The following is an 11,803-nucleotide window of genomic DNA, read 5'->3' as shown; positions in this document are numbered from 1 at the left end:
CACGAACACTGCCCAGAACTCCATGAGAAACAGGTAAACATGTAGTGAATTAGGTATCTCTGGGAAATTTACAAGTGGGACAGAAGGTTAGTAGTATTTCCCTGTTGTCCCCACCCCACCCCCAATCTGGAATTCAGAAAAAGAGAAGGCTATATTTTAATCTCTCAGGCTTTTTAAAAAAAATCCTTTTCATATGTCTTCTCTCTCAGGCTCAAGTGTTATGTTCCCATCTCCAAAATGGGCAGATGTTTTCTGAAAAGTCTTCTACGTGCTTAATTCTTTCATGATACAATAAAATAATGAGTGACGACTAATTTTCTTGGAGTGTCTGTTCTTAGCAATTTTTAATTTTAATTTTTAAGTTCTTAGCAATGTCCCTGCTAAATTGTTAACACAATGTGGAGTGCTGAATTCACTTTAGCTTGCCATGGGGTAGAAAATTAGATGCCATGGGGCAGCGGAGAGGCCACAACAGATGCTGGGATATGGAAGGTCTAGCTGGTGAGGACTCCAGTATTTTATGTTGGGCCCCAGGGAGCGCAGGGAAATGGGAACATTTCTTCTGTGGCTTTAGAGTCACAGAATTCCACAGCAGGACTCTGTTCTAGATTTGATCTTTCCTCTTCTAGTCTCATGTTTTTAAGAAGAAACAAGCACCCAAACCCTCTTTTGCAAATTCCAACCCTCATCCCAAAACCACCATGGAAGCACCCCACACTCTGGGTGACATGTAAGGAGTTTTCCCAGTCTTATGTCATAATCACCGGGTGATACATTCCAGCATGCCACTCTTAAAGAGGGGAGTGTTAGACACCATGACATATGCTATCCCGTTACTAACATTGTTGCCCTTCCATAGTGTTTCTTAAAAAGATGCTCACACGCCATGTTCTGCAAACATTAATTAAGCCTCTCAACGCCCCTGCATGGGAGGTATTATTATCCAACACCTCACAGATGGCATGAAGGCGAGTGACTTTTCCAAAGTCAAACAGCAAGGCAGGTGTATTGAGGAAGAACAAGATCTCTCTTCTAGAGCAGCTGTATCAGAAATGCAGCAACTGTGCCTGTCATGGAAGAACTTTTGCTACAGTTTGTCATACTGAATCAAGAACGGCTAAAAAGGTTACTTTTTATAAAAGCAACAACTTTACTTACACTCTGACATCCAATCCCATTGGGAAAAGTCAGACTTTAAAAGATAGCTTGGAATTCTGTTAATTAGGAAACTGAGTGCACACATTTATGAAAGATATACTAAGATGGGCTTTTATCTGATGCCTCAGATACAGCCTATTGGAATTTTCTTCCTCCACTGAAGCCAGGGTGAGACAATTGTAGGTTTGGGGAAGCATTCAGCTATCTAGCACAGGCCATACTGGGGTGCAAACCCATGCTTGACTTTCAAATGGATCTTGCTTCAGTGCAACTCAAGTGCAACTCAATTACTTCAGACAGGGGAACTTCTGGTCTTCCAGATGTTGTCTTCCATCATCCCTGACCATTGGCCATGCTGGCTGCGAACTGGTAGTAGAATAGTCCAGCAGCATCTGGCTGGCCGCAGGTCACCCACCCCAAGCTTAAGGAGAAAGAGTATGCTGCTGTTCCACATGCATCCCTTTCCCAAGCCATGGAGGAAATCTAGGCAGTCTTTTCTACAAGATGTTTCTTTTGTTGATGGGGAGGAGGGATTGAATACTGAAGACATGCTACCTTGCTACACAAATATGTTTGTAATAATATATTTAACAACATACCAGCTGAGCAGGCATTACAGGGCTAGAAGCAAAGATCTGGCAGGTGGCTGAAGCTCAGAGCACATTCAAAGGAAGAGAACCCATTACTTCCTAGGACACCTGGCCCCATAACACCATACTTCCTTTTGTGCAGTGCAGAAAACATGCAGCCCGTTCAGTGTCTGATGGGAGTATAATCCATCCCACCTTTCACCCATATTAGCAAGAACAAACATGGCCAAGATGATAAGTGTGTTTTATAATGGTGTCACTTTAAATAAAAAATTTTCTGGGCCTCTCAGCCTCAGAGGAAGGCAATGGTAAACCACCTCCTAATACCACTTACCATGAAAACCCTATTGATAGGGTCACCATAAGTCGGGATCGACTTGAAGGCAGTCCATTTCTATTTTCATGCTGGCAGTACTTAAAAGTAAATAATAGCTCAAGGAAATGAAGAAATGTCAGCAGGACAGGGCCTGGAGTCTTGTCTTAAGGCAAAAGACTCACAGAAACCTAAACTCGATGTGATTTGGGGAGACACAAACTTTTCCTTGACAGTCCACACCGCTGCTTTGCTTAAGTCAAGTGTGGGGAACCTTTGCCCTTCCAGATACTGCTAAACTACAACTCCCATAATCCCTGATCATTAGCCATACTTGCTGGGACTGATGGGTGTTGTAGCTCAGCAACATTTGAAGAGCATTCCGCAAACAGGCAGAATGACAGCCTGTTCGATCTCCTTCCCCAAACTGCAGCTTGGCATGCATAGCGTTCTCACCACCTTGTGTATCAATTAAAAACCCATATTCCCCCAGTAGTTTTGTTTCCCTGGGATCCCCTCATTGGGGATTCTGAATCAGAAAATAAGCTCTGACTCATCTCCTTTCCACAGATCTCTTGGGAAAAGCTTGAGCATTTCAAGTTTGTTTTTGTTACTCTCTATGAGGTGCTAAACACATTTGTTTTGTGACCACAAGACTGCAAAGATGTTGTTCTAACCACATTTTCTTTTAGATGGAGAAAGAGGGAGGAGTCTAGTGCATTTCCATATTGGGAGGCAGAAAAGTTACCTTTCCAAAACAGAATGCCTTGTCTTTCCGGGTTAAGGTGGCCAGTTATCATTGTCAAAAAAGAGGATTTGCATCACCAAATAAGAGGACAGCAATCTGCAAAAAATTTGCATATGGTAATTTATATGTAGCCACAAAACCTTCTGCTTTGGGGCAGTTTAATTAATATAGAGAAACACAAACTGAGATACAATTACTATAATTTAAATAGAATGGGCAATATCATTCCATTTTATTAGTACAAGGATGTCTGCTTGCTCCATGGAACCGCCCCTGCATGTGCCATGGGTCATTGCCAAATCTGTTGCAGAGGGCTGGGGAAAACCCCAAACAGATTTAGGGGGGCAAAGGGGGAGAAGTGGGAAGTTCCATTAAGCAAGCATAAATCCTTGTGCTAACAGAACAAGTGACTTAGTGCCACTTTGAGTACCAGCCACTACATCTCCTGGGCTCCTGCTGGGAGGAAGGGTGGGATACAAATTAATTAATTAAATAAATAACCACCACCACTACCACCATCATCATCTCACCATAGTGTATACCTGCTTAGTCTGCTGCCCAGCTGCAATTGATAGGAAACTTTAAGGCCGCTGCTGTTCTCTCTTCTTCTAACTTTTTAATTGTAACCCAGACTTGAACTGGACAGCTCTCAAGCAAAGGGCACCTTCAAACAGAGGTCTATCTTCTCTAAAACAGGACACGTTCCTCCCCCTCCCCCCCAGTTCTGGGTTTCACCACCCTCCTTTGTAGCACACGGCCTTGCTTAAGAAAGCAATCTGGATTTGTCTCACTAAGCACACTTTCCTTAAGGTGTTATGGTGGTGCTGGAGCTTTCTTCCTCTTGGCACACTATAGAATCTGGACAAAAACTATTTGAAATTTTCATACAGATTCAACTGGATGGCCTTCATGGATACTTCAGTCCCCGACTCAGTGAGAAAAGCCAAGCTGGATATAACTATGAAGAACAGGTTGTAGTTTAAGAACAAAAGAAGAGCTCCGCAGGATCAGATCATCCTGCTTTCCACAATGGTCATCTAAATGCCTATGGAAACCCCACAAGCAGGGCATATGAACAACAGCAGCTGGTGTTCAAAGGCCTGTCTCTGATCCTGGAGATGCCATATATTGGTATTATTCTCCATGAATTTGTGCAATCCCTTTTAAAGACATCAAAACTGGTAGCCATTGCAACATCTTTTGTTAGCAAATTCTATCGCTTAATTAATTTCACCTTCCACAAGATACAGAGTCATCTAGAGCAGCCTTTCACAATCTGGGGTCCCAGATGTTGCTGGCCTACAGTTCCCTAATTCCTGACCATTGGCCATGCTGGAGTTGTAGTCCAGCAACATCTGTGGACCCAAACGTTGGGAAAGGCTGATCTAGAGTAAGAAATGTTGCAATAGCTTTGCTACGCTCATTGCAGGTTGCCTAGCTCCAAACAGGCAGAGAGTTAAACTCAGGAGACGCTAACATTGTGAGCTATTTCTTGCTGGAAACCATTTCCTGTTTTAATATTGGTTCCCACGTGTCTAAAATCTGTAATCATCGCTGTTCACTTGCCATTGACCCTGAGGGCAATTCATAAAACCCACTCTCAAATTCATTTGATTGAGACTCCAGTACCTGAGAAAATGAACTTTCCCCTCCCCACCAGTTGGTCTTTGCAATAGTTCATTAACAGGAGAGAGAGAGTGCGTACCCAACTCTGCACAGAAAGTTCAGAATGTTTAGCGAGTAATGAAACACTTTACTCCCCTGAGATACTGATTTTTCATAACCAGAACATAATTATCCTGCAGAGACAGAAAAAGGTAGTTTAGAGTAATGAGTAATGCCAAAGGACCTATTGGTTTAAGCAGAGATGGCACCAGGCATGATTGGGCCCTTGGGGACTGGCCTGCCCTGGGCCCATGGTGCCATAGCCCAACACACACACCCCATACAGGCAGTGTGGGGGCTAATAAGCCCATCTGCATGTGCCACCTACCTCTTGTGTTGTGTGAATGATGTGCATGCATAGCATGCCTGCCATCACCCAAGATGGCAGTGGGGATGTCAGCCCCTTTGAGAAGCCCACACCACTGTCTTGGGTGATGGCAGGCATGCACGCACAGCATTCAAACTGACAGGAGAGGTAGATGGGGCGTGCATGTGGGCTTATCGAAAACTGCACTGTCTGTATTGGGGATGGTGCCTGGGAGCTCCCTCTCCAACCCTGCCACAGATCACGGAACAGGAGCGCCACCCTCCCACCCTAAGGAGGGGCTCTTCAGGGGCCCTCAGCCAGGGCCCAACCTGGTTGCTCTCTGGCACTAGCTCTGGATTTATGGGCATGGATTTTGAGTCAGCCAAAGATGCAAAAACACTCAATGAAGCAGGAAACATTGCTTTGATTTTTGTTACTCATGGTGCAACCCTATTCATGTTTACTCAGCCCTACTCTATTCAATAGGGCTCTCTCCCAAGTACGTGTGCCTACGATTGTAGTCCCAGATCACTAGATTTTTTTGTACCCTTTGATGTCCCCCCCCCTCCAAGTCTCCCTTTTGTGCAGTGATGGAGTTGTTTTCAGCTAGAAAAGGATCAGCAGTTGGATCATGAGTTTAATAAATAACAGAAACAATAACAGACTGTTGTTTTTATTGCAACAGACCTACACCTCTGGAAATTTGTTGTTCTGGGGAAGAGAAAATCCAGGATTTTCAAACAGCCTGCTAATGGTTGCAAAGCAGCAAGAGAAGGATAAAAGATGAGAATCAGTACAGAAGTCAAAGACTAACTGACATAGAAACAAGTTATGCAGGGGCCTCAAGGGGCACACGGGGAAAGTTTAATTTCATGTGCAAGGAGATTAATTTAGAAATTATTCACTGTATTTTGCTTGCACAGGATATTACACTTTGCAAGCAACTTTGGACAAAACCTAAAGCAGGGTCTAATTCAATTTTTCAATTTCAAAAGTCAAAATGTAAGCCTCCTATAGGACCAACCTCTCATTTTCTTCATACAAGAATCATGATGGTGGTCAAAGATTTTTGAATGACTTTGCTGCATATAAATAATTAGTAATTTGCAAGTTTTAAACTTGTAATTTAGGAATTCCCAGTGCTAAATTCTTGCTGACTTCAAATGGACTGATGCTAAGCACTAGAAAAATTCTTTAATCAGTGGGAAATGTTCAGAGACCTCAGAGGATCCAAGTAAGTAGATGCAAAAACAGACTTCAAAATTTTGTCTGACTTTATACCTGGTTTGCCTCTGCTTAATAAGGCTACATCTTACTGTTCTTTGAACTAGGAATAAAAGTAGTAAACAAATTTCCACTAGAAATGTAAATCCTCACTTCAAATTTTGCACCACCTTTGAATTTTGCACCATATAAATTCATGAGAGCTGTATTTTGTATATCTTTTTGTTCTAAGGGCACAATCCAACGAACATTTATGCCAGGCTGAGGAGAGTTGGATGCGATGGATCTCCAGCTGAGCCCCAGCTCAGCCAGCCTACGCCAGCATAAGCCCTCAGCCCAGCTCAGCTGAGACCAGCGCAAGTGGAGCCGGCATAAGGCCCCAAAAAGGGGTGTGGTGGGGGCATGTCAGGGAAGGGGCTGAGGTGAGGGGACTTAAGTTACGTCCAGCTCATGTTTGGAGCGCTCCTGCAGGTCCCAATCCAGGCATAAGTTACGTCAGGAAAAAGGTTGATCTAAGAAAATAATTGTAATAGAAGTCAATGGAGAGGGCTTACTCTCCCGGTAGGGGCATTTGGGAGAGCAGGCTTCTGCTTTCTGGTCCCTGTGCACAGCTCCCAGTTGAGCCAGTGTTCAGCCAACCCAGAGGCTCCTGAATGGCAACTGGATGCAGCGGAACTTTATGCAGACTTCTCTTGCTCCAGCACAACTTATGGTCGGCTTCCCCCGAGTTGGATTTCTCTGTAATTCAGATAGTATCTGAGATGGGTAAACATGTGAACCCTGATATGCAGATAGGAAGACATGTCAGAAAGCCATTACTTGATTTGGAACTGATGGTCAGGAGGGCATCTCTTCCAGTTGGTCATTCCTTATCTAATTTTACTTGCATTTAGTTCCTTGCCGTGTACCTGCTGAAGCTCTTACCTCTGATGCCAAGGCATGCAAATGACCTTGAGCCATTTAACTTCAAGATGAGTACAACAGAAAGCATTTTGGGACCCAGAACCACTGTCAAACTGGCATTTGCAAGAGTGGAGTGAGGCAGCTGTTTTCTGCAACACTATCTGGAACATTGTGCCTACAACACTCCTAAAGTTGTATCTGCTACAATCCTAATGACGTTATTGCTCAAGGTCATAATGTAGCACATGCTAAGTTAAGGGAAAAGGAAAACTTGAAAAAAGTTCTCATTTTAGCTGACATCATGCCATCCATCGATCGATCAGAGAAGCAGCAGCTACAGGGCGTTAGCTTTCCCCCTCTCTGACAGACAAGGACACTCTGCTCCAACTGAAGAGTTGAAAGGAAGCACACACTATGGCCAGGGAGCTATGGGCTGCTGGGTTTTGTGTGTGTTATTTGTACTTAAAGGCCTACCTGTCCACATCAGGTGATACTGCTGAGACTATGTAATTTCCAAGACCTGATACCTGGATTATCTTGCTTTCCTTTCTCCTCACCATTCCTTTTTCCTTTTGTACCATGGCTATTAGATGACAAACCTTTTAAATCTGTATTAATTTAACAGAATGATGATGTCATAAGCTTTCATGAACTAGAGTCCACTTCATTAGATACATGAACACAGATTGGTGTTTAAGGTGCCAAAATAATCTTTGTTGTAAAATCTAGGCACTTTATAAATTAATAACAATATAAATATTAAAAATAGCAATTCCCTCTTCCCAGGGAACTGTACTTCTGCAAGGAAAGTGTGAGGGACATCTAACATTGAATTCTCAGCATGCTCACCAAACTAATTCCCAGGATTCCTTGATACTGAACATTGGTATAAAACTGACATGTTTATAGTAGAGGTATGCTCTAGGATGAGCCTAAACCTGCTGTGCATATGTAGGGCAGCCAAAAGAACACCAGGTGACAATTTCCAGATTAGAAGCAAAAGGAAAAGCTCTTTTTAAAAACAGTTCTTGTGTTTGTCCGGAGGACAGTAATTTAAACAAAGTGTCAATGAGGCAAATATTCTTTCAGTAACTTCTCTGACAGTCTCTCTTAGCACCTTGAAGTCTACTTAGAACAATTGCCTAAAGCTAACTTTAATTGGAGGAATATCGGGGGGGGGATGAATGTTTGTATTCTAATCTGGAGCCACTGGACGACTGGAAAATACCAGCTGACCTTGTTCAAAAATGGAAATTTCTATCAAGTATGCTGCTTCAGTGAACTAAGGGCCTTTTTGCATATGCAAAGAACTAATTAAAGCACTGCTTGAAAAAAGCAGACTCCCTAACCATGAATATAGATGCCATTGAAGCCACAGGCTGGTTTGCTTGGAAATAGTTTCCTGAACACTGAGGACCACAGGTCCTAGGTCAGCATTTAAGAAGGAGATGAAAATCACTATTATTAGATGGTCCTGAAGAGATTTCTAGAGAATCTGCATTTCCTTTATCAGATACTACATCAGGGATGTTGCTGGTCTCCAGTTCCCACCAGCCCCAACTAGCACAGGCAATGGTCACAGATGCCCAAATATCTGGAGGGCCAGTTTCCCCATGGAATGCAGGTTAATATGTAAAAGCAACAGGAGTGTTTCTTTACTTCCTAGGGCAGGGATGGCTAAGAAAACACACACACACAACACCACACACACACACACACACACACGGACACTCTCTCTCTCTCTCTCTCTGTCTCTCTCCCCCAGAAGTACAGATATTTCAAACTTCAATGTTGACTTTCTTTTGTATGAACATGTAATAGGTAAATAATGCATATATGTATTAACTTTTATGCCTAAACACTTACTTCTGGATTTCCGTAAAAGTATGAGATGGTCAGTTTGTGCAGCAAGATATATTTCTGATCCCTGAGACCCACAGAAATTAAATGTATTTCTCTGAGGCTTACCTGGGGCTTAGATAATCTTGACAATGTAAAAAGAAATTCGGGGGGGGGGAGTGTTCAAGATTCCTTTCATTTGCTACTGAAAGCAACCAAATCCTTTGAGTACAGTTATGAATCATGGGGAGAATCTTTCCTTACTGGTGGACTCCCCTTTTTTGTGTAAGGGGTCCCTCCAAAAAAGAATTTTGGTTTAGGCTGTCTGTTGCAGGTGATGGTTTCTACGTCCTACTGAAAACAAGTACCTTTTCCTTAAGCCCAGCTCTAGAAACAGTAGAATGTAGCTTTAGTTTTGCTTCCTCAAAGCCCAAAGGATATAGAACCTTGTGAAAACATACTTAGATCACAAGGGTAGCTTAATAACTGTACAGTCTAGCACATGGGGAAGGTTTTAGTGAGAAATTTCAGAGAAATACCATTTTAAATCAATGAAGTCAACTGTCAATGTAGATACATACATTTATCTTGGAAAATGGAAGTGGGGGAGAAAAGGGTAAAAAGGGAAGGCAACAATTCACATACAGAATTTCAAATAAAAATATGAAAAATCAATCTGTCTTAGCTAGTTACCTTTTACCTGCTTGAATAGAATTTTGGGTTTTAGAGTACATGCAGAGTCCCTGAGGGAGCAGTAGTCCACTCCAGAGCATCCCTGATCACCTGGTTTGCAGAGTTCCAAAGGGACTGGAGTGATGCCCAGATAGCTATAGAAATCTGAGACTAGTAAAAGCTGGCCTACTTCCTTAGAGTGTAACATGAACAGACAGTGAAGGCTCCATCACTGATGTAAATGGTCCAGGAAGCCAATCACAAATGTATCCAGAGGATGGTTCCACCTTTCTAATGGATTTGAACTTCCACTATAAAAGAGTTGGCCAGTTCAGACCAAGTTGGCTATTGTGAAAAAAAGGATTAAAGAGGGACAGTGTACTGAAATAAACAAGGATGTTGCTTTCATGCAGGAGTCATCAAGTGAGGATTCAGATTCCCCGAATGGGGTGCAGTTGGTCAAATCAAAATACAGCAATTGATCACAAACATTGTGAAGAAGGTGACTACAACTCAGAGAGGGGAAAGCGGTAAGAATTTTACTGCTGACACAAAAGCGTGGAAGAACTCCAGTATTAATTTCTGGGGAATTTATGAGTAAAGCCTCAATCTCAGTCCTAATGATCACCTTTCTCTTTCTCCCTCTGTGTGAGCCAACTGTCACTCAACAGGCACTATGAAACAAATACTGAACCCATATGAAATATTTTCTCATGTATTCACATCCTGGACTTTTCCTCCCTTGTCTTAGTTATCAATTATAAATGTAGATTTAACCTCTGTATCCTCTCCCATCAGCTGTTTTTCCATTTTTAAACCTCAGTTGTGACTCCCTTTTTGGAGAGTGACTTTTAATATCGTATTTTCTTATAAAACAAGGGACCCTGGTGATGTTTTAGAAAACAGCCTGTGACCTCCACCAGCCCCCCCCCCGCTTCAAGGGAAGTGAGGGGGATGTGTGTGACAGTGAGAGAGAAAGACTAATAGTGGTTCCTGCCTACTGCATAAACCTGGGGGAACTGTAGTCCAACAACATGCTGGCTGGGGCTGGCTGCAGTTGAAATCCAACCACATCTCGAGGGCACCAGGTTCGCCACCCCTCTGGGTGGAAAAATTAGAATACTTGCTCCAACTACATGAGGTGCAAAGGCTAAGAGACTGTACTTCCCCTATAATCTCACAGGCCCTAGTTGTGCCAAATTACACTGTCCAACACCACCACATGGACACTACTAATGCTGAGGAAGCTAACAAGAATGGTACCATGGCAGGAAAGGCAAATGCTGCTCACCCTAATTCTGCTACATTTGGAGAAGGGTCCTTCTTGGTCAGGACAAACACTTTCAGATGGATAAAGTGGCATCAGTTTGTAACAGGAAATCTGACCTACAAGCCCAAGATATTAACTGTTCAACCAGATTCTCCTGTATAGCTTCAACTGACCAGTGCTACCATCAACAACAAACATGTACCAGAGGGATTAGGATTATAATGTATATTGCCCATTCAGCAGGCAGGAGATTTGATACCAGGAGTGATAGATTCAAAAAGAGTGTACATGTATCAATGACCAAAGCACCATTTTAGAGTTATGAAATTTCTCTCCTGCCAAGGCAACGGTGACTGATGCTCATACAACATTTCTGACCTTGATCTAGTTTTTAGGCCATCACCTTCACTGCTTCTCTCTCCCCCCCCCCCACTACATTGACTTGCTCCTCAACCCTAGAAGCCGGTGTTATAAGGTAAAAGGTAGCATGAAGCCAGGACTACCCTCTACTACTTGGTAGTATATCTTAGACTGTCATCCATCTACTACTTTAACCTGCACTGTGTAATCAACTAACATCCCACCTCTTTTCACTTAATAAGGGCGATTTCCATAGTCATATCTAGCGTACAGAAGAGGAAAATTTGAGACAGTGATAAATGCTTTCCCAGCTGTTATTGACCCCAAATTAGAAAATGTATATGGCAGCTCCACAGATGACATGACTATAGCATACTTAGTCATAATTTACCAACCCCTTTATGCTTTACATTTTAAAATAAGAAATATGATTAAAAGATTATCACACTAATATTCTTGATAAAAGATTAGATATTTATGGGAGAGCTATATGAGATTTTTAACAGGGGAAGCCTGCAAGCCAGTTAAACTTTGGTTTCTGGTTTCCAAATAACTTGGACACTGAGTAAGAATAAATCCCAGACTGGCATTTCATTTAATAGGATTTGGTAATTTGATACAGGCTGCAGGGAAGCTGATATGGGATTATCAAGGCAGACCCTACCTAAAGATGTGGATAAAAGAACAGTTTTGTGTCACTAGTCACATGCAGAGGCCCAGGAGCACATTTCCTACATGCTTCTAAATTCAAATA

This window comes from Rhineura floridana, chromosome 3 (genome assembly GCF_030035675.1).
Source record: "Rhineura floridana isolate rRhiFlo1 chromosome 3, rRhiFlo1.hap2, whole genome shotgun sequence".
Taxonomy (NCBI): Eukaryota; Metazoa; Chordata; class Lepidosauria; order Squamata; family Rhineuridae; genus Rhineura; species Rhineura floridana.
The sequence above is the reverse complement of the archived record's forward strand: the minus strand, read 5'-3'. Positions refer to the sequence as shown.